This window comes from Myotis nattereri, assembly GCF_964212035.1.
Source record: "Myotis nattereri genome assembly, chromosome: 2".
NCBI classification, from domain to species: Eukaryota; Metazoa; Chordata; class Mammalia; order Chiroptera; family Vespertilionidae; genus Myotis; species Myotis nattereri.
Window position 1 is genome coordinate 107,076,812 of NC_138076.1, and position 24,631 is coordinate 107,101,442.

At 43.7% G+C, this 24,631-nt stretch overlaps 1 protein-coding gene and 1 pseudogene across 2 annotated transcripts in view; one reads left to right on the forward strand and one right to left on the reverse strand.

Moving 5' to 3' along the window:
• The window catches only part of CECR2 (CECR2 histone acetyl-lysine reader), a 221,925-nt gene that overhangs the window by 58,572 nt on the left and 138,722 nt on the right, over positions 1 to 24,631 (reverse strand). The gene's annotated exons all lie outside the window — the stretch shown is intronic.
• Positions 18,584 to 19,124, forward strand: LOC308514129 (phosphatidylethanolamine-binding protein 1-like; annotated as a pseudogene). The gene has a single exon. The product of its transcript is annotated as a phosphatidylethanolamine-binding protein 1-like (transcript).

The window sequence follows — 24,631 nt, forward strand, 5'->3', positions numbered from 1 at the left end:
TAACTATTCTGTAGATTATGTGAGGGGAGTAATGAGAGCCAAGACTAATAGCCAATACTGAATACTGAGTTAATCAGTCTGGCCTTTCTTTGGAAGACAGTGGAGAACTACCACAATTAGAGGAAAAACACATTGAGATTAAACTAGTTGGTATGTATAAGATATAAATTCTAGTGCATAGGGTGGGAGGTGATGTAATGTCAAACACAATAGTCCAAGAGAAAGATTCTGAAGGACTTACTGAATGAGAGAAACAGCAGGAAAAGGGAGAAACATAAATTCAAGATCTAACGGAAATAAATGTGAAGCAAAGGGGAAGATTTGAATGGCTCATATTTTAAGCCTGGTCCACTAGGCAAGTAAGACTCTCAAAATGCAAATATGAAACTGCAATTGTAATGAAACTGAACGTTGAAGCAAAAAAATCCAGGCCATCTCTTCTGACAGGTAAGCCAGAATTACTTAATACTAGAGCAGCAAGGTAAATCTCAGATGATATTATTTCAACTCCCTCAATCCTCCTATCTAATAAAAGACAAACATGGTAATTAACCGTACCTCCAACACGCTCCCCATAGGCATAATCAGGGTGATATGCAAATTAAATGCCAACCAAGACGGCGGCCGGCAGCCAGGCAGCTTAAGCGAACAGGTGGCTTGTTTGCTCCAATGAAGGAGGAAGCCAAGGTTCCCACCTGTGGCTGCTGGGCTCTGAGCTGCACTCTAAGAAACAATGTTGCAATTACAGAAGCTAAACAAACCCCATGCTTTCAGCCAACTGGCTGGCCGAGCTAGAGCTGAAACAGTGTTTCAATTATAGAAACCAAACAAACCAGATACCTGCTTTCAGCAGCCGAGGCCTCAGAGCTGGAGCCGAGCCTCAGAGCTAAAGCCAACTCTCAGTTCCAGTGACAGCCATAGAAGGTAAATAAATCCCAGAATAAAAAAAGAAAAAGAAAAAAAGGAGAGGTTGGGAGCTTTAGTCGCCCACCAGCCTGAAAACGGCCCTCAGCCCCTCACCCAGACTGGCCAGGCACCCCAGTGGGCACCCCTACACTGAAGGGGGTGTGACCAGCTGCAAACAGCCATCATCCCCTCATCCAGGCTGGCCAGGCACCAAAGTGGGGACCCCCACCCTGAAGGGGTGTGACCACCTGCAAACAGCCATCATCGCCTCATCCAGGCTGGCCAGGCACCCAAGCGAGACTCCCACCCTGATCCAGGACACCCTTCAGGGCAAACCAGCCAGCCCGAACCCGTGCACCAGGCCTCTATTCTATATAGTAAAAGGGTAATATGCCTCCCAGGACCGGGATCAGAGGAGCCACTAGGCCTCCCAAACCCGGGATCAGCGGAGCCGCAAGGCCTCCCGGCACCAGGATCAGCAGAGCTGCAAGGCACCCCAGCATCGGGATCAACGGAGCCGCGAGGCCTCCTAGCATCGGCATCAGCTGAGCAGCAAGGCCTCACTGCCCTGGTGTCAAGCGGAGCTGCGAGGCCTCCCAGCACTGGGATCAGCGGAGCCGCGAGGCATCCTGGGCCCTGGAGCAGCGTGACAGGGGGCAGCGCCCAAACCCCTTGATCGCCCTGCGGCTCTGTGTGTGACAGGGGGTGGTTCTCCAACTCCCCTATAGGCCCTGCTCTGTGCCTGATAGAGCGGAGCTCCTCAACCCCCTGATTGGCCCTGATCTATGAGTGACAGGGGGGAGCTCCCCAACCCACGATGGGCCCTGCTCTGTCTGTGACAGGGTACGGAGCCCCAACACCCCTGATGGGCCCTGCTCTGTGCGTGACAAGGGGTGGAGCTGCAACCTCCCCATCGACCCTGCCTTGAGTGTGACAGGGGGCGGTGCCCCAACCCCCCAATCGGCCCTACCCTGAGCGTGACTGGGGGTGGCATCGCAACCTCCCGATCCGCCCTGCTCTGTGCATGACAGGGGGCGGCGCCCCAACTCCCCAATCAGCCCGACCAGGGGCTGCACCTAGGGATTGGGTTTGCCCTCTGCTACCCAGGAGGGGCCTAAGCAAGCAGGTCATTATCTACCGAGGGGTCCCAGACTGTGAGAGGGTACAGTGGGGCTGAGGGACACCCCATCTCCACTCCCCGCCAGTGCACAAATTTTTGTGCACCGGGCCTCTAGTTCTATCTAATAGAGAAACATGGTAATTAGCAGTACCTCCACTACCCTTCCCATTGGCTAATCAGGGCGATATGCAAATTAACTGCCAACCAAGATGGCGGCCGGCAGCCAGGCAGCTTGAAGTGAACAGGAGGCTTGCTTGCTTCAGTGAAGGAAGACTGCAACGTTCCCCACCTGCCTTGCTGGCCTCTGAGCTTGGTTACGGGCACATCCCCAGTAGGAGGTGTGCAGGAGGCAGCTGATGATGTTTCTCTCTCATCGATGTTTCTAACTCTCTATCTCTCTCCCTTCCTCTCTGTAAAAAATCAATAAAATATATTTAAAAAAAAAAAAGGAGCGGTTGGGAGCTTCAGTGACCTGCCAGCCTGAAAACAGCCCTCAGCCCCTCACCCAGACTGGCCAGGCATCCCGTGGGGACCCCCACCCTGAAGGGTGTGTGACCAGCTGCAAACAGACATCATCCCCTCATCCAGGCTGGCCAGGCACCCCAGTGGGGACCCCCACCCTGATCCAGGACACCCTTAAGGGCAAACCAGCCAGCCCCCACCCATGCACCAGGCCTCTATTCTATATAGTAAAAGGGTAATATGCCTCCCAGCACCAGGATCAGCGGAGCCGCGAGGCCTCCCTGCACTGGGATCAGCGTGACAGGGGGCAGTGCCCAAACCCCCTGATCGCCCTGCGGCTCTGTGTGTGACAGGGGGCGGGGCCACAACCTCCCTATCGGCCCTGCTCTGTTTCTGACAGGGGAAGACCTCCCAATCCCCTGATCGCCCTGCGGCTCTGTGTGTGACAGGTTGCGGCGCCCCAACCCCCCCACCCCACGGGCCCTGCTTTGAGTGTGACGAGGTAGAGCCATAACCTCCCCATCGGCCCTGCCCTGAGTGTAACAATGGCGATGCCCCAACCCCTTATCGGCCCTGCTCTGTGGGTGATAGAGGGTGGCGCCCCAACCCCCTGATCCGCCCTGCTCTGTGTATGACAGGGGACGGTGCCCCAACTCCCCTATCGGCCCTACTCTGTGAGTGACAGGGGGGAGCTCCTCAACCCCATGATCGGCCCTGCTCTGTGTGTGACAGGGGGGAGCTCCCCAACCCCTTGATGGGCCCTGCTCTGTGCGTGACAGGGGGGAGCTCCCCAACCCCGATTGACCCTGCCCTGTGAGTGACAGGGTACGGAGCCCCAACCTCGCTGATGGGCCCTGCGCTGTGCGTGACAGGGGGCAGCGCCGCAAGCCCCTGATTGGCCCTGCTCTGTGCATGACAGGGGGTGGTGCCGCAACCTCCCCATCGACCCTGCCTTGAGTGTGACAGGGGGCGGTGCCCCAACCCCCCAATCGGACCTACCCTTAGCGTGACTGAGGGTGGCATCACAACCTCCCAATCTGCCTTGCTCTGTGCATGACAGGGGGTGGCCCCCCAACTCCCCATTCGGCCCTGCTCTGAGCCCGACCAGGGGCTGCACCTAGGGATTAGGCCTGTCCTCTGCCACTCCGGAGCAGGCCTAAGCCAGCAGGTCCTTATCTCCTGAGGGGTCCCAGACTGCGAGAGGGCACAGGCCGTGCTGAGGGACACCCCCTCCCCCCCGAGTGGACAAATTTTTGTGCACCGGGCCTCTAGTATATAATAAAATGCTAATATGCAAATTGTTCCCTTCGGAGTTTGACTGATTGCTATGACGTACCCTGACCACCAGGGGGTGGTGCGGAATGAAGGAAGGCCTCAGCCGGCAGCTGGCAGCTGGGAAGGAAAGTCCGGATTGGCCCTGATCACTGGCCAGGCCTAGGGACCCTACCTTTGTACGAATTTCGTGCACCGGGCCTCTAGTTTAAAGGTTAAGAAACTAGGTCTAGAAAGATTAAAGTGACTTCTTCAATTGCACTCAGCAAATCACAGCCAAGTGAAACCAGGATCACCCAGTCCAGTGCTTTTCCCACTGGAAAAGCCTGATAGTTTTAACAGCTACAATAACCACCTCACCACTCTTTTTCTCCAAGCCTTCACAGGTACCATTCTCCCTATAGAAAGAAATCCCTTTCCTCCTTCCTTTCGCCAAGCCATACTATCTGTAGTCCTTTACATGAAAAACTGTTATCTAGAAAATCTTCCTAGCTGAATTCCACTTTGCTGGTTCCTCCACAACTCCTTCAGAAGTGAATATGTTCACATTTCAATTGGTGTTCTGTCCTTTTCCCCATCATTGTAAATCAAGGGCATAATGCCATTCTTGATTAAAGGTACTGTAATCTGTACTAACTGATGTTTCCTAGTGTTGCAAAGAACAGAAGTACCACAGTGAGCTATGATAAAGGCCATATTTGAACAGATAAAAACTTAAATGGCTTTACCAGGGAGGGGACAGCAAGAAGTTTACCACAGATCAGTGTGGAGGCATGCCACAATTCCTAGAAGCCGAAGGATACATATGGATCACTTCTTTTATTGTGTAGCAAATAATTTAAAACATTAACTTTACAAAACAATCACACTGCCGAGCAAAATGCAAAATCTACATTAATTTTTTTTTTACCTGACATACCTTAAAAAAAAAAATAAAGTCAATCTTGTAGGCACAAATTCAAATTATACTACTAATTCCTTTTCCATCTCCTGCTTCCCACCCACAGACATTCTCTTCTGGTTTAGGTGGGAATGCTTAACAAGGATGATTCCCTTCTTACCAGTATTGCTTTCACCAGGGGCAAGTTCTAGTTCTTCAGTTTCTACCTATAATATTGTCCCTCTGAAGAGGCAAAAATAAAATGTTGTAGCAATAGTGAGTGAATACCCTTTTTTCTGCTCCTTAAAAATAACACCTCCTCTTCGATAAGCTACTTATGGGAAATAAACATTCCTGTTTTCTTCTCTGGGGCCCTACCTATAATACTAGCACAGCAGTTTGCAAACAGTAGGCGATCAAATTAACTAAACACACACACAGTTCTCCTACTACAGTGGTCGGCAAAGTGTGGCTCGCAAGCCACATGCAGCTCTTTGGCCCCTTGAGTGTGGCTCTTCCACAAAATACCACGTGCGGGAGTGCCTGTACAATGTGATTGAAATTTTGTGGCCCATGCGCAGAAGTCGGTATTTTGTGGAAGAGCCACACTCCAGAAGCCAAAGAGCCACATGTGGCTCGTGAGCTGCAGTTTGCCGACCACTGTCCTACTATATGCCAGACAACAGAGATACAAAGATGAATAAGAAAGTCTTACTATTGTTATGGACGAATAGGAGGAATGGAGGAAGAAAAGGAGGAAATGAGGAAGGGCTAAAAATGTAAGTCAAATGGGACATTTTTACTTATTTATTTTTATTGTGTTCACCGCTAGAATAGTGCATGATGCAGAGTAGACATTTAAATATTTTCTTGATAGCAAAGAATTATGAAACAATGTAATAAATACTATATTAAATGTATAAAGTGGTATGGGACAAAGTAGAGAAACTGAGAATAGTGGAATAAAACGTTGCCAAGGAGGTAAGATTTCAACAGTGCCCTGACAGGGAGACTCTTACCTGGCAGATGCACAGTGAGGAAGAGTAAAAAGAGTGAAACTTCTGGCATGTGTATTAATTACCAATTGCTCTCCCAAAAGTGAAGATGGTGATTAAAGAATGATAGCAAGACAGGCCTATTTCTCGAGCATCTTCTCTGAAAACCACTCTAAAGAGTGTGGATTTTATTTCCATATACAATCAAGCCTGAAGGCATAGAGTAAAACAATCAGATGTCTCTCTCAGAAAAATAGTACTGAGAGTAGTATGCGGAATGATTGGGAGGGGTACTAGAAATGGGGATAAAGGTGGTGGCCTCAGAATCGCCTGGAAGCTTGCTGGAAGCACAGCACCTCAGGCCCCACAACACTTATGGAAACCAGAATATGCATTTTAAGAAGAGTTCCATAATTCATATGCATATATAATTAGGGAGGCGCTCATCTAGAAGTTAAAAGAGCCTGCAGTAAAAAAAGCAGCATCTGTGAGAAAAGAGAAGGGAAAAATTTGAGAACATGCGTTAAGAGGAATAAATGCTGGTTTAATAACTGGAAGACAAATATAATTACCAACAGAAATGAAATAATGCCATAGATCTAAAATATGAGAAAACTCTAAAAAACCCCCCACTACATTTCTGACATAGGGCTGTGAATTAAACCCTCACATTGTAAACCCTGAATATATGGAAATGATAATTTTAAGAATAGCTAAAGCCAAAAACTGTTGTTTTGTTTTGTTTTAAAAATCAAAACAGCTGCGAAGAGAAGTCCCCATAACTTCAGGCTGTAAAAAGGAGCAGAGATTGTGGCTGAGTGACATGAAGGCTGCTGAAAACCCAGGTGTTGCTCTTAAGGGGTTCACTCCCTCTAAGCTCCACCACTGGGTCAAAGGCTCAGTGGGATAGAGGGACATATGGGGAGGAACTGTACTGTCTGGCATCGGGGCAGGAACTCACAGGTGGCTTTCGCCCAGGTAGGAGTGTTCACAGGGGTAATTGTTCCTATGCTGAGACCTCCTCCCATCACAGAGCTGACTGGCAGCCATATATGAGTTTCCATCAGCCTGGCTCACACTGTTTGCTCTGCCTTGGTGATTCCCTGGCTTCTCCATATGAATGGCCTGTCTTGGTTATCTAAAACCTCTCAAACAAGCATCAGCTGTTGACAGCATGCCCCATATCTATCAATAAGAGGTCCAATACAGCGGCTAACTTTGCACCTCTCAGAACCAGTGCACCTGGGGGGACAGCTTCACCATACCAGATTACAACTTCGCACATCCAAGAGTGACACACCCACAGGGCAGGCTCAGTAAGCACCAAAGCCCCACAGAAGCAAGTCCTGTTTTATAGGGGTGTCTCCTGCACAGTAGCTCTTCCACTGCAGTCAGAGCTGGTCCTCACAGCCAATTGGCCTGGAGAACAACTCCTCCCAGTAATGCCAACAGCAATCAAAATTCAACTACAACAAGACAGGCCACACAGGGATGCACCTAGAGTGCCCAGCTCAGGAGACTGGGCCCTACAGGACACCAAATACACAAGGCCACTCTAACAAATCCAGGAGACATAGCAGCTCTACCTAATACATAGAAACAAACACAGGGATGCAGTCAAAATGCAGAGACAAAGAAATATATCAAAAATGGAGGAACCAAGATGGCGGCGTAAGGTACAGACCTGTGCGTGCTGCCTCCCACAACAACATCGAGACTACTAACTATAAGACAAACAGCTATCATTCAGAACCATAGGAAAGCTGGCCCAGTGGAAGCTCTACAAGTGGAAGGAAAGAAAGAAGAGCATTGAGAATGAGTAGGTTGTACAGAGGCTCCAAGAACGGAGGTATGGAGTTGTGCGCCAAGCGGGCTGCAACTGGATGCATGGTTTTTTTCAATCGGAAGGGGCTGCAGACTCGAGTCCACTGAGCTTGTTTGGGGCGGGATTATGAGGTCTCAGACCCCTACGGGGAGAAGCGGGATAGCCTGGCAACGGGCCGGAGAGCGAGAGTGGCTGTCTTGTGGAGCTGCTTGCCAGCACTCAGGGACGCGAGACGCGGTGTCACGGAGAGGTGAGGAGTGGCGGAGATGCCATTGCTCCTTGCTCCGTCCTGGTGATTCCCGGGGACCCCGCCCTACTCAATTTACATCCCCACCCAAGCTGTGCCAATGGCACAAAGGGAATCACCAGCGCTTTTGCAGCCCAGCCCAGCAGAATGCAGATTTCAACTCCTCGCATACATAAGGGACACACTCAAGAAGCAGAATCAGGTTCGGAGGAAACTGCAGCCGGACCCGGCTGGGCTGGCGACATGGAACGACTGTACCAGCAAACGCACAGGCAGGTCCACCAGATCCAGTCTCACATGGGACGCTGGGAGACGGCAGACAGGCAGTCTGTGCACTTGGTAGAAAACGAAATCTAAGCAAGCATACCAGATATTCAGCCACCAGGAACACCTGGAGATTTTGTCCAGCAAGGAGCTGCCCAACAAAGGACAAAACGCCAAACTTCATGTTGCCGAGACGGCCCCCGTGAGGCTGGGATGGCCCCGGTGAGGCTGAGACGGCCCCGGTGAGGTTGAATTGGCCCTGGTGAGGTTGAGAGGGCCTCTGTGAGGCTGGAACGGCCCCTGTGAGGCTGGGACGACCCCTATGAGGCTGGGATGGCCCCTGTGAGGCTGAGATGGCCCCTGTGAGACTGAGACGGCCCCTGGGAAGCAAAGAAAAATACCACATGAACTCACTCAAATATGGACAATAAGGACCATTATAGACTGATGAACAATAATGGATACAGGGGCAGAGCAGCATTGAGCAGACTGTCAAACTACAGTGGGAAGCCTGGGGAGGGTAGGAGATCAACCAAAGGACTTGTATGCATGCATATGAGAATAACCAATGGACACAAGACACTGGGGGGTCGGGGAGGCCGGGGGAATGTCAAGAGAGGGAAAAGAGGAGACATGTTTAATACTCTTTGTAATACTTTAAGAAGAAAAAAAAAGAAATATGTCAAAAATGAAAGAAGTCTCCAGAATAAAACTAAATGAAATGGAAGCAAGCAATAGAATAGATACAGAGTTCAAAACAATGGTTATAAGGTTGTTCAAGGATCTTAATGAGAGTTTCAAGGGAGTTAGTCAGACTTTCAAGGATCTTAGTGAGAATGTTAAAGATATGAAAAAGGACCAGTCAGAAATTAAGCATACACTAACTGAAATAAGGAATAATTTACAGGGACCCACCAGTAGAGGAGAGGATTCTGAGATTCAAATCAAGAATTTGGAATATGAGGAAGCAAAAAACATCCAATCAGAAGAGCAAAAAGAAAAAAGAATAAAAAAATATGAAGATAGTGTATGGAGCCTCTGGGACAAATTCAAACATACCATCATTTGCATTATGGGGGTGCCAGAAGGAGCAGAGATAGCAAGATATTGAAAACCTATTTGAAGAAATAATGACAGAAAACTTCCCCTACCTGGTGAAAGAAATAGACTTATAACTCCAGGAAGCGCAGAGAACCCCAAACAAAAGGAATCCAAAGAGGACCACACCAAGACACATCATAATTAAAATGCCAAGGGCAAAAGACAAAGAGAGAATCTTAAAAGCAGCAAGAGAAAGAAAGTCAATTACCTACAAGGAAGTACCCATACGACTGTCAGCTGATTTCTCAACAGAAACTTTGCAGGCCAGAAGGGAGTGGCAAGAAATATTCAAAGTGATGAATACCAAGAACCTACAACCAAGATTACTTTATCCAGCAAAGCTATCATTCAGAATTGAAGGTCAGATAAAGAGCTTCACAGATAAGGAAAAGCTAAAGGGGTTCATCACCACTAAACCAGTATTATATGAAATGCTGAAATGTATCCTTGAAGAAGAGGAAGAAGAAGAGAAAAAGGTAAAGATACAAATTATGAACAACAAATACACATCTATCAACAAGTGAATCTAAAAATCAAGTGAATAAATAATCTGATGAACAGAAAATAAATAAATAAATAAATAAAATGCAAAAGGTTAAAAACAAAGAAATAATCTTAAAAGCAGGGAGAGAGCCTGGCTGGTTTGGCTCAGTGGATAGCCTGGGGACTGAATGGTCCCGGGTTTAATTCTGGTTAAGGGCATATGAATGGGTTGCCGGCTCAATCCCCAGTAGGGGGTGTGCAGGAGGCAGCCAATTAATGATTGTCTCGTATCATTGATGTTTCTATGTCTCTCTCCCTCTCCCTTCCTCCCTGAAATCAATAAAAAAATATTTTAGAAAAGCAGTTAATAAGAAGATAAAAGACATGTACAATAAATATAAATCTATCAACAATTGAATCTAAAATCAAAATAAATAAGGAATCTAATGAACTGAATAAGCAGATGAATGAAACAGAACCAGAGACATGGAACAGATTGATGAATCTCAGAGGGAAGGGGGGAGGGGTGGGTGAGAAGAGATTAACCAAAGAACTTACAAGCATGTATGCATTACCTATGGACACAGGCAATAGGGTAGTGAAGGCTTGGGTGACGGTGGGTAATGGGCAGAAAAAAGGGGAACATCTGTAATACTCTCAACAATATTTAAAACAAATAAATAAATAAAATCAATATCTTTATTATTGTCAAAAAGTTATCAAGTTGAATTACAGACAACTGAAGTTTGAAGCAAGACCTTCAGTGACAAAATTAAAACTAAGACCTACAAAGGTTAATAGTGTCATGGCCAAAGATAAAATGTCTTTAAATCCACATTTTATTTACATGTAAATTATGAATGTTCACATTTGAAAATACTGACATTTTGTTAATCTATGGCAGTTGACAAATCAAAATTAGTAAACCAAATCTATAAATAGATTCTTTCGAAGTCTAAGAAATATTTATCTTAAAATGCATGCCTAATAGCTCAACTATTAAAAAAAATTTTTTATTGATTTCAGAGAGGAAGGGAGAGGGAGAGAGAGAAAGAAACATCAACGATGAGAGAGAATAATTGATCGGCTCCTGCACGCCCCCCCCAACTGGGGATCGAGTGCTCTAACTGGAAATCAAACCATGATCTTCCAGTTCATAGGTCTACGCTCAACCACTGAGTCATGCTGGCCAGACCGAATGATTAATTTATAACAAATCTATATTAAATATAAGGTAACTTTTTACTCTATATCTGGATTTTTAACAACTCTCATGGGTGCTGGGAGACAGAAGACTCAATGGGAGAGAAGCATGATACTGATGATGGTCTAACTCTGTTTGGATGCTATTTTCACAGATGATAGTACTTATAAATGAATGAAGTGAAATATCCATAGATCAATGACAAAAATATGTTATGAACCAAGAATTATGACTAACAAAAATCTGTGCATCTGAGGTTTAAAAAGTAAAGAAAATTTTTCTCATTACATATTCCACCTGCCTCAGTACCAAGGTTTAATTAGCAATTCAACCACAGTTTTCTTAACATTCTCAGCAGAAACTTGGGGCTAACATTCCTATCTTAATTTGAAAAAATATTATAAATGACCTGCCCCAAAATATTACCAATGATCTGTCCAAGTGTGGTGGGCGGGCTAAATGGAATTGGTAAAAATTTCTTCCCAGTGAAACTGGGCTTGGCGTTTTCCAGAACAACTATGATGTGCATTAGCAACTAGAGAAGACACAGAAGGTAAAATATCAAGGATGTTGGATCAGTTCTTCCAATGACAACTGAGCAGACTTGAATTGTCTCTCAAAAAGTATTGAGAGGAACTCTGTGTCATTTCAAAAAATAATTTAACCCCTTGCCCTTGCCTAACCATTTTAATGATGTAATATAGAAACTCTTAAATTGGTAAGAAAATGGGACTCAAAATATAAAATTGCTCTTAAAAATTTATTTCTATAATATTTTGCTTCATAAATCAGAGCTACCTAGTTAACCAACCAAAAAATAAGCAGACCTATGGTAACTTTTGAGGTGACAAAGTTACCAGTGAGCTTTTCCCCTCTAGCAGAATCAATAAAGATCAGAATAAAGACGAGGTGATGCATCCCCCGCCCCCCAGAGGGCACAGCTTCTTCTCTGTCCCCTTAGTAACTGTGAATCCTTAGGAGTCTGTACTGAATGATAAACTAAGGCACACTGACACACGCCTCAGTTTTCACCACCGTACAGTGCATACAGATCCGGAATGTTACAGAAAGACGGCAAAGAAGAAGAAAATAGGAAAGCAATATTAATCCTGCTGAACAGAATAACTGGATTATTAAACATTTTTTTACTTAGAGTCAGATTTGCAAGATGAAAAGGTTCTGGAGATCTGTTTCACAACAATGGAAATATACTTAACACTACTGAATTGTAAACTTAAAAATGGTTAGGATGGTAAATTTTATGTTATGTGGTTTTTTATCACAATTTTGAAAAAAACTCATATTAAAAGTATCTACTTCCAAGGGTTGTTGCAATAATTAAATAAGGTAACACTTTATAAAAGCTAGGGGAGCCTGGCACACAGTAAATGTTCTATAACACATTAATATTACAATTATTTCATCTTCCTCCTCACAATGATAGTGTGTGGAGAGAAAAAAGTAACTACTAAAGAGATAGAAAGTGTTCCCCCCCCCCCAAAATTTGGAGGTTTCAGAACAATAAAGATTCATATTCTTTTATTATGTGGCCTACCATGTTCATGACCCAATAGAAACTATTTGGAAACCCATTTTATTCAAAGCCTTACTACTCATGCCTTCCACCCAGAGCTTAAGTCTTAGACTTAAAAAAGTCTAAAAAGCCCCCTCCCTTCCCTTTCCCCTACTTTCTCTCCTCCCTTTTTGTATTTCCTTTTCACTGTGAGCACTGAGGTGTGAGAGCACAGAAACCTGAACTTTGACAAGAAGTTCTGGGAAGGGGTGTGTGTGCAGAAAAATCAACAAATCAGCACTGAGAAGGGAGCCGACTGCTGCTCTGCAGCTTTAAGAGTAGCTGGAGGGAGTAACAGAATTTGCCCTCTGCAGCTGGCGTCACAGTTCATTAGAGAACACTGTTAAAAATCGATCCACCTCCTCCATCCTCAAGAACAAGCAGTGGCCGAAACCGGTTTGGCTCGGTGGGTAGAGCGTCGGCCTGCGGACTGAAGGGTCCAGGGTTCGATTCCGGTCAAGGGCATGTACCTGGGTTGCGGGCACATCCCCAGTAGATGTACAGGAGGCAGCTGATTGATGTTTCTCTCTCATCAATGTTTCTAACTCTCTATCTCTCTCCCTTCCTCTCTGTAAAAAATCAATAAAATATATTAAAAAAAAAAAAAAAAAAAAAGAACAAGCAGTGGCTACTGGGAAAAGAACTCAGGACTGAGCAAAGAGAACAACTCCAAACTCTGGCAGGTTACAGGGAAGGAGAGAATGGAGCATATGCCATGAAAAAAAAATTCTTCACTTCAAAAATTCCCACCTGCCTAATAAACGAAGATTGTCTCCAGACTGAAAACTGACATAAATAGAATATTACTAATTTCTTTTTAAAAAATAGATTTTTATTGATTTCAGAGAGGAAGGAAGAGGGAGAAGGCAGATAAAAACATCAGTGATGAGAGAGAATCATTGACTGGCTGCCTTCTGCATGCCCCACCCTGGGGATCCAGACGCGAACAACCACTGCATGTGCACAGAAATCAAATCATGACCTCCTAGTTCATAGGTCGACGCTCAACCACAGAGCCATGCCAGCCATGCACTAATTTCTTTAATGTACCACCCACTTCACACCTTTTCTTTCTCTCCCTTCCCTTCCTCTTTCCTCTTCCCCGTTCACTTCTTTCTTTCCTTCCTTCCTTATTTATTTATTGTAAACACTCGCCAGAGGATATTTTTTTCACTGATTTTTTTTTAAAAGAGAGCAGGGGGGTGGGGTGGGGGAGAAAGGGAAACAACGATGTGAGAGAGACCCATTAATTGGTTGCCTCCTGCAACTGCCCTGACTGTACCCGGGGATCAAACCTGCAACCCAGGTAAGTGCTCTTGATCGGGAATAGAATCTGTGACCCTTCGGTATGTGGGCCAACGCTTTAACCACTGAGAAACACTGGCCAGGAGAACACTTTTTCTTAAATAACATTACAGATACTTCCTATTGCTTGAAACACTTCTAATCCCTATAGAAATTTTCTTTAACTTCTGTTAAAGATGATGCTTGAGAGAAACCTTTCTTTTCCTCAACTTTCAAGTTAGGATAAAGCTGACAGATTTATACTACTGACATTCAGGCATACTAATTCCTTTAAGTTTACTTAAGGAGAAGAAAAAATGGCCTAAAGAAAGTAATGTATGTTGTATTTGATTTTAGAAGGCTACAAACTTTTTAATTTGCACAAGAACCAATTGCCATGTATCAAGTGTCTCAGTCAAAGATGGGGGCGGCTTCTGTATAGGACCTAGAACCTCGCTTACATAAAGGAGATGCAAAGCAGGCCCTCTGAAGGATCATCCCAGCTTCTATCAAAGAAAGAATGCCTGGAGTGTAGGCTTAGACTACATGAAGAAACAAGCATACTAGCCTCCAGAAGGCACCGCTGAATTTTGCAGCTGATGCTTTCTAACTTGGTATAAATTAATTTAATCCCAAAGGCCCGCCTCTTGCCAATTTAGACTGTGAAATATAAATCAGTTTGAGTGGGTATAATGGTGAGAGACTTTCCCAAAGGCCAGTAGGTCTGTATTGCTGCTCTGCTGCAACTACACCATTCCTCTTAATCTGGACCCATGAAACAGCTGTGTCACTGGTGATAATGTTGGGTACAAACCTAAAGGAAACCAAAATAGCTCCTCCCCTCAAATATGACTGCTACCTTAAAATATCAGGCTAAATGAAAATACAAGTTACACCAATGAATGTGCAAATCTAGAAGAATATGATTTACTGAGAAGTTATAAATTACCAATGCTGGCTCCAGAAGTAATAGAAGGCTTAGAAGTTTCATGGATCTTTTCTCCCCAACCCCCCACCCCCCCTAAAAAAGCCCATAACAATTCCTGAGCACTGAAAAAGTTGGAAAGCTTCAACATGTTCAGTGAGGTTAGTACTGGACAAGCATGGCCATGCAGAGAAGAAATCTGGAAAAGCAGGTTCTTGGCACACCATACACAGCCTCAGATACCAGATTGAGTAATCTAGACTTCATTGCTTATGTGTTCCCCGGGCTCCACAGAATACAGGAACTAGGTGAAAATGGCAAAGCTTCCTAGAGTGTCGGTTTTACTTTGCTTTTTTGTTGTTGTCATTGTTTTGCTTAGGAAGATATTTGTAACTTAAACATTTCATAAATTAAAAAAATAAAACAGAAGACTTCATCAGACAACTTATGTTTGGAATTTCTTCAGACCATCACTCTAGACCTCAAATGTTATGCAGTTTTTATTCTCTGCCATTAGGAATTCAGTACTGGGTTAGTTGGAAATTATTTTTGGTACTGGGGAGCCACTAAAAAACAGGGAATGTTTTTGAACAGAGAAAAGAAAGAATAATCAAACTTGGAAGGTTAGTCCTGATACGGTTTTCAGGACACATTTTATGGAGAGAGACTAGGCCACAGTGGTTCTCAACCTTCCTAATGCTGCGACCCTTTAATACAGTTCCTCATGTTGTGATGACTCCCAACCATAAAATTATTTTTGTCGCTACTTCATAACTGTAATTTTGCTACTGTTATGAATCGTAATGTAAATATCTGATATGCAGGATGTATTTTCATTGTTCGTGACCCACAGGTTAAGAACCGCTGGACTAGGGTGAGAAGATCCCTGATTTAGTCCAAGGAAGAAGTGATGGGGCCAATAATAGAATGATGACAGTAGAAATGGGAAGGATAAAAAGCACAAAGAGAATTTCAGAAGTAGAGTTAACAAGATTTTGCAACTAACAGTATGTGTTTTGCAACTAACAGTATGTGTTAAAAGAAATAGAACAAGAAAATTTTAGTTAAGTTCAATCCCCCCCCCCCAAAGATTACAATATAAACAAAAAAAACATGATAAAAGTTGAATAAATGATAGGTGGGAGGGGGATAGAGGCAATAGACTCGATGCTTGAAATAAGGTCCTAGAAATAAGCTTCTAGAAGTTTAAGGTGGGCATGTCTGGCCCTAGCCAGTTTGGCTCAGTGGATAGAGCATCGGCCTGAGGACCAAAGAGTCCCGGATTTGATTCCGTCAAGGGCCTGTACCTAGGTTGCAGGCTCCTCCCGGCCTGGGCCCTGGTCAGGCAAACAATCGATGTGTTTCTATCACATCGATATTACTCTCTGTCTTTCCTTCTCTCTTCTACTCTCTCTAAAAATCAATGGAAAAATAACCTTGGGTGAGGATTAAAACATAAAAATAAAGTGGACATGTCTGATTGTGTCCTGCTCTCGTGCATGAGAACGACAAAAATACATATACACTGAAAACTTCATATGTAACTTTGATGTGTGTAGGGGGCTGAGGGTTGGGGTTCTTTTAACTAAACAATTCAACCAGTTCACCATATTTTGGGGAATGTGACAGTGGGATATGACAGAAGTGGAAAGGCAAGCCATGCATATGAATTGCCTAAGTGCCAGGCTCTGTGTTAAGTACAGGAAATGCAAAGAGGATAATGAGAATCTTATCCTTAAGAAACATAAGACATAGAAAGGGGTTAGGAAAAAAATAATTTTTAATCAATTCAATGTTATGATTAGGACAGCAGAAAATGCTGCTGTGGAGATTAGCAGAAGTTGAAGAATGAGTAGTACTCAGCCAGTACACACAAGGGAGCCAGTAAGAGCAAAATGTTGTTTATCTTTAAGAATGAAATGTTAAAAATGAAAACGGAAAGAAATTAGCCAGTGGGAACAACTGGTCTAACAGATGAATGTATGATTCAAGTTTTCAGAAATGTCAGAAATTCAATCAAGAGAAGAAATCTGGAAAGTCAGGACAAACTAGGAATGACCAGGGTGTGATTATAACTAAGAAAATAATACCATTCATTTTTTAAAAAAACGGTATAACCAAAAATATGTGTATGCTATTTATAATGGGAAAGATGCCACAAGGGAGTTTATCAAGTTCTTTATCCTGAGGGAGACACTGTGATGATCTTTGTTGTGAGGCAGCAATATCTAATCAGGCCTAGGAGAAATTATCCCCTCAAGACTAATTCATTCTCTTCTGATACTCAGCTCCTTAATTACTAAGTGGGTCTTGGTATTAGGAAGGTGGTATGTGTGAAATGGCAGGTGTGAATATAATGACCATAAAGGTTATCAACCCTGTTTTCAGTAAATAAAATGTCATTTTGAGACTCTGGGCCTAATGACATCATCCAGTTATCGAAACTACAAAGCTGAGGACAAGGATTGTTGATCGCAATAGATTAAGATAGAGATCAAATAAGAATGAAAATGCACAGAATAGTGAGGGAATGTTTCAGAAGCACAACTGGCAAACAACTAAGTATGCTTTTGTTGGGCTGAGGAAAAGATTTTTCAGCAAATTCTTTCACAAAATAAAGTTGAATGTAAATACTCGCTCAATTGTTTTATTTTCAGAGAGCAGTAATTAGGGAAGAGACAACAGCCTGAAATAACCCTAATCAATGCCAGTTTTAGATGTTTACAGATGTCATCTGATTCAACCCACTTTACAAGGAGACAAAAAGAACACTTTAAAACAGTGGTTCTCAACCTTCCTAATGCCGCGACCCTTTAATACAGTTCCTCATGTTGTGATGATTCCCAACCATAAAATTATTTTCGTTGCTACTTCATAACTGTAATTTTGCTACTGTTATGAATCGTAATGTAAATATCTGATATGCAGGATGTATTTTCATTGTTACAAATTGAACATAATTATAGTGATTAATCACAAAAACAATATGTAATTATATGTGTTTTCCGATGGTCTTAGGCGACCCCTGTGAAAGGGGTCGCGACCCACAGGTTGAGAACCACTGTTTTAAAATGATTCAGCAATTGCTTTGGGTGTAATATAAATTACAAGTGTTAATTGTCATTATAACAATCACTGGAAATAGAAATGTGTAAGTATTTATGTTGAATATACACCTATAGAGCAACTGAAAACCCAACTATCCTATTAAATGAACAGGTACCTGTGATTTAGGATAAATTTTCAGAAAATAGCATCAGCATCAAAAGTAGATTCAAAACCTTAAGACAGAAGTGAGGCTTAAGTGCTCTAGAAAACTATATCTGAATGTTCAAAAGTGGTTCTAGTGATGATGAACAAATTATTTTTGGAAATAAGAACAGGAAAAAAGCAATTAACCTATATAATAAGGAAGGAATATGCAAATGGCCCATCAATTCACGACAAAGATGGCGGCACCCACAGCCAATAAGGAGGGAACATGCAAATTGACACTTGTAATTTGCATATTGCAAAGATGGCGGTGGCTGGGCTGGGTCGCTTGTGTTGTCATGGTGACAATGCAGGTGTTCCACCCCACCCTGGCCGCTCCGGGTCTCTGGACAGTGCGTGTGTGCAGGCGCTGAGCGGGGGGACAGGGTGGGATGCCTGTTATGGGGGGGAGGAGGGGGCGGATTCAGGGAGCTACAGGAGAGCAACAGGGCTGGAGCAAAGGCAGGAGGCAGCTCCGGCCATGAGCGAAGGTGGGAGGCGGCTCCAGCCTGGAGCGAAGGCCCAGGTCCCAGAGGGAAGCCGGTGCCAGCAGCCAGGGGAAGGAAGGCCTATTCTTGCATGAATCTTCATGCATCGGGCCTCTAGTTTCCAAATTAAAAAAAAATTCATGAAGGTGGAGGGGTGACGGGGGTGGCTCTTGTGCACCCCCCCACCCCCCCGCAGTGGGCTTGCTCGGTCTCTGGCCTGTTTGCAAACCACTTCCAGTTGGTGCTGTTGGCCAGCTCCTGGTTCCCCTGCATCTCTCTAGTTGTCCCCACTTTGCCCCATGATGCCGGTGGACCTCAGCCAGTGGTCCGGGCCCCTGAGCCTGCAGGAAGTGGATCCGCTGCAGGTCAAATACTCCGGAGCAGAGGTCAACGAGCTGATGCCCACCCAGGTTAATTAAGAACCAGCCTACTGGTATTTCATGGGATGGCGTTGATCCAAGTAAACTCTACACCCTGGTCTTGATAGACTCAGATGCTCCAAACAGAAAGGACCCCAAATTTAGGGAATGGCACCATTTCCTGGTGGTCAACATGAAGGGCAATGACATCAGCAGTGGCACCGTCCTCTCTGATTATGTGGGCTCTGAGCCTCCTAAGGGCACAGGCCTTCACCACTATATCTGGCTGATTTACGAGCAGGCCAAGCCGCTGAAGTATGACGAGCCCATTCTCAGCAACTGATCTGGAGACCACTGTGGCAAATTCAAGGTGGCACCTTTCTGCAAAAAGTATGACCTTAGGTTTCCAGTGGACGGCATGTGTTACCAGGCGGAATGGGATGACTATGTGCCCAAGCTCTATGAGCAGCTGGCTGGGAAGTAGGGGAAAGCCAGGAGACAGAATTTGCCCCAGGGGCCCCAAGCAGTTTTCTCAAGTTCAGTGATGCATGTTGATTTCTCCTCTTACCCTGTTCCCACTCTCACAGGCAAGACCTGAGTAGATAGAGCTGCAGGGTGACTTTTCCTTCTACCTGTCCGTTATAATTGTACAGGTTCACACACCCTGGATTTGTTTTGATCAAATTTGAACTCCATTTTCAGGGCTATTTTGGTACTACGATATGGTCATCAGATTGTTAATCCTATATAATAAAAGGCTAATATGCAAATTGATTGAACAGCAGAACCACTGGTTGCTATAATGCGCACTGACCACCAGGGGACAGACACTCAAGGCAGGAGCTGCCCCCTGGTGGTCAGTGCACTTCCACAGGGGGAGCACCACTCAGCCGGAAGCCGGCTCATGGCTGGCCAATGCAGCGGAGGTGGCGGGAGCCTCTTCCGCCTCCGTGGCAGCACTAAGGATGTCTGACTGTGAGAGGGCGCAGGCCGGAGTCAGGGAGCAGCCCCCCTCCCCGAGTGCACAAATCCTGTGCACTGGGCCTCTAGTCTATACTAATAAAAGCCTAAGTGGCACTCACATCCTCATGTCATCACAAGATGGCTGCCCCCACATCATCACAAGATGGTCACCACAAGATGGCTGGTAGGGGAGGGCAGTTGTGGGCGATTGGGCCTGCAGGAGAGGGCAACTGGGAGTGACCAGGCCAGCAGGGGAGCAGTTAAGTGTCAATCAGGCTGGCAGGGGAGTGGTTAGGGGCCATCAGGCTGGCAAGTGGTTAGGAGCCAGCAGTCCCAGATTGTGAGAGGGATCAGATTGGAGAGGGTGCAGGCTGGGTGGGCTGAGGGACCACCCCCCTCCAGTGCATGAATTTTTGTGCACTGGGCCTCTAGTATTAGAATAACAACCCAGAATTTAAAGCAGTATCCTTTGAAGAGCAGTAATGGAAAAAGCAATCTGGAGAGTTCCTTTTCTGTTGAGCTACAGGGCTGGGTGAGAGGTTATCTGAAATCCGTTAGTCTGTGCCTGTTAAATTTATCACCCTTTGTTGGTGTAACAAAAGCCAGTCTGGAGTTGCTAAATGTTGTGTTAATTCTGCTGTTTGCTTACAGATGAATAAAAATAAAAACATTGTGTGGAAAAAAAAATTTCAAATGTTTATGTAAACTTGCTAAAATACATTTTCCAAATAGAAATTTTACTATTTGATCTATCATTAAAAGTTTATACATATTATGGTAAGTCTATACTCCCCAAAAGTTTTATTGGATCATCTCATTGGTAAGATGAGGTATTGCCTAAATTTAAGCATACGTGATAATTTGAACATGTTAGTACTATTAGGAAAGTAACTTTTGTAGTAGTAGTAACATGTAAAATACTAACTCATGCATTTCCACTTTACCCACCCCCATCCAATATCCCATTTATTATCCCAGTTATTTTTAAAAAATATATTTTAAAGATTTCAAAGAAGAAGGGAGAGGGATAGAGATAGAAACATCAATGATGAGAGAGAATCATTGATCAGCTGCCTCCTGCATACCCACTACTGGGGGTCAAGCTTACAACCTGGACAAGTGCCCTGCTCTGGAATCAAACCGTGACCTCCTGGTTCATCGGTCGATGCTCAACCATTGAGCCACACTAGCTGGGCTATTATTCCAGTTATTAAATACATATTCTTATGGCTTATTAGGCCCCAATCTAGAATCCATCTTTATAATCTCCAGATCTCTCCTCTCTATTTGTTTTCTCTTTCATCCTCCCTCATCTTCCACAAAAATTGCACTAATTTTGTTTCTGATCATGTGGACTAGTAAAACAATCTGATATTTTCTAGTTAGGTTTAATCTACATCTGCAGTGGGAAATGTCAACTTCATAGCAGGAAGGTTGAAAAATAAGAAAAAATAAACTTGTGAGGGTCCTTTAGTAAAGGACTCTGGATTTGAGTAAAGAATTTGATGGAAACAACTTGTTCATATAGGTAGAAGATAAGGAAAGAAAAGAACAAAACCAAGAAACAGGGTTGCCAGGTGATTGTAACAAAACTATTACTTTTTGTTATATAATATACTTTGTAGACTACTGCAATATTCTGATGACATTTATACATGGAAGACACTGATATCTCTAGGACAGGCCAGAACATTAAAAAACTGTTGGAAAGCTCTGGATCATACACTCACATAAGACTTTTATTCCTCAAAAGTTTAATGAGCATAAAATAAATGTTGGTAGTTACCAAAATTAACTGAAACTGGGCATGGTAAAAGGAATCTCAGAGCGAAGATTTTTGTCAAACCTCGACTCATTAAGTAGGTGTAGCAGAGTTATAAACTACAATATATGGTCACTTCTCTGACAACTTAAATTTTAAAACAAATGATGTGGATGCCTTTCTAAACACAATGCTAGTCAAATTTATCAGCTGGCCTTAAGCGATGAAAATCCTAATTATTTGCCTCAAATTGATGAAACAGTAACTCACTTGAAGTGAAACTGTTCACTAAAATGACTGAACCTCAAGAATAGGAAAAAAAAATTACTGTGCAAAATATTATTGCCAATATTAGTGATGCAAACAAATATTTATTCCCACCATTCTATTGTAACCAAGTCAACTCTAATGAACTGTTCTCAGCCCCCATCCCACCACACTTAAAGCAGCATTTAAATTAGTTGATTATCTTCAATATCTTAAAACACTTTCTTCTCCTGGCTTCAGAACACTTACATCACCGGTATTCCTTTTCAATCTTTGCTGATTTCTCCCTATCACTTCTAATTCTTATTTATTTAAAAATATTTATTGTTGAGAATATTACAGATGTCCCCCGTTAATTTCCCCACTGCTCCCCTCCACTCACTTCCCATCCAACCCCAGGACTTCACCACCCTATTGTCTACGTCCATAGGTAATGCATATATGAATAGATGTTTGGTTAATCTCTTCCTACTCCCCTCTCCCTCCCCTTTGAAATTCATCAGTCTGTTCCATGTTTCCATGCCTCTGGTTCTATTTTATTCATCAGTTTATTATTTTCCTTATATTTCTTGTTTGTTTATTTTGGTTTTTAAATTCTATTGTTGATAGGTAAAGTTTTTATTGCCATTTTATTGTTCATATTTGTGATCTTCTTTTCTTCTTAAAGAATAGCCTTCAACATTTCATGTAATACTGGTTTGGTGGTGATGAACTCCTTCAGCTTTTTCTTGTCTGTGAAGATCTTTATCTGACCTTCAATTCTAAATGAGAGCTTTGCTGGGTAATCTTGGTTGTATGTCTTGCTATTCATCACTTTGAGTATTTCTTGCCACTCCTTTCTGGCCTGCAAAGTTTCTGTAGAGAAATCAGCTGACAATCATATGGGTGCTCCCTTGTAGGTACTAACTGATTTTCTCTTGCTGCTTTTAGGATTCTCTCTCTGTCTTTAACCCTTGGCATTTTAATTATGATGTATCTTGGTGTGGGCCTCTTTGGGACTCTCTGTGCTTACTGGACATGTACCAGGTAAGTTTATTTCTTTCACCAGGTGGGGAAATTTCTGTCATTATTTCTTCAAATAGGTTTTCAATATCTTGCTCTCTTCTCCTTCTGGTACCCCATAATGCGAATGTTGGTATGTATGAAGTAGTCCCAGAGGCTCCTTATACTATCTTCATATTTCTGTATTCTTTATTTCATTTTGCTCTTCTAATTGGGTGTTCTTTTGCTTCCTCATATTCCAAATTGTTGATTTGATTCTTGGAATCCCCTACTCTACTGGTGGATCCCTGTAAATTATTCTTTATTTCAGTTAGTGTATGCTTAATTTCTGACTGGTCCTTTTTCATGTCTTTGATATTCTCACTAAGATCCTTGAAAGTCTCACTAATTCCCTTGATGTTCTCAGTAACACATTGTGTACTGCATAGAAATCTCTAAGGCACATGCCAGGGAGCGCACGTTTTTGGGCAAACTGCATGTTATTTAAATCATCATAATGCACTTTAGGTGTTTTTTTTCCAATAATTATAACATTTTTATTTACAAAAACAATTAAACAATTAAAGTTCCTAGTACTTTTTTAATGTATGGTACTGTGTAAAACGTTTTCCTCTATGAAGAAGGACCAAACAAAATTTACATAAGTATCTAGATTCCCTCCTTTTTCCATGGGCGTGAAAAATGAGAACACTCGTGAGAGGTCCTTAACAGATGGCGCACGAAACACGAAAAAACTCCTGAGTGTTATGAAATGTGTTAAAATCATTGAGTAACCTTAAAACCACTGTTTTGAACTCTGTATCCATTAGTTTGCTTGCTTCAATTTCTTTCATTTGTAACATGTTTTTGTTTTGTTTTGTTTTGTCTCCACATTTTGGCTTTTTCCCTGTGTTTATTTCTATGTATTACGTAGAACTGCTATTTCTCTTGGAATTGGTGGGGTGGCCTTGTGTATTAGGTGTGCTCCTGTAGGGCCCAGTGGCTGTCTCTCTAGTCACCTGAGCAGGGCACTCTATGTGTGCCCTTGTGTGGTTTGTGTGCACAGTCTTGTAAGTTGAGACTTGATTGCTGTTGGCAGCACTGGGAGGAAATGACCTCCAGGCCAACTGGGTGTGAGGACCAGCTGCATCTATAATGGCAGAGCTGCTGTACAGAAGACACCCATATGGGTCAGGACTTGCTTCAGTGAGGCTTTGGTGCTCACTGAGTCTGCCCCTTGAGAGTGTCTCTTGTGGATGTGTAGAGTTGTAATCTGCTATGGCCTGAAGCTGTCCACTGGGTGCACTGGCTCTGGGGTCTCCCAGGAGGTGCAAGGTAAACCACTGCCTAGGGAAACCATGCTGGAGCTACAGAGAGATCTGCAGATAGCTGCTACTTGTATTGGGCTAGGACCGTGGTTGGCAAACTGTGGCTCGTGAGCCACATGAGGCTCTTTGGCCCCTTGAGTGTGACTCTCCTAAGCCTTAGGAGTACCCTAATTAAGTTAATATGTTATTAAGTTTTAAAAATTTGGCTCTCAAAAGAAATTTCAATCTTTGTATTGTTGATATTTGGCTCTGTTGACTAATGAGTCTGCCGACCACTGGGCTAGGAAGTACCCAGATGAGGCCCAGCTGTTGATTGTTTGAGAAATTTTAGAAAGTCTGAAGGCTGAACCAGGACAGGCCATTCATATGGAAAAGTTGCTGCAAACAGCTTGGGTGTGGCTGCAAATTGGATGTGCAGGGTCTCAGGGAATCATCGGACAGAGCCAACAGTGTGGGGTCATACCGATAAAAACTTAGATATGGCTGCCACTCAGCTCTACAATACAGGGAGGTCCCAGCACAAGAACAAAGACCCCTTTGAGCACTCTATCTGGGAGAAAGCTGTCCCTAAGTTCTTGCCCTGATGCAGATAGTATAATTCCTCCCCTATTTCCCTGGATTTCCCCAAAGCTGCCTCCTAGCACTGGAACTTGGAGGAAGTGAGATCCTGTTAGTTTGTGCAGAGGCCCT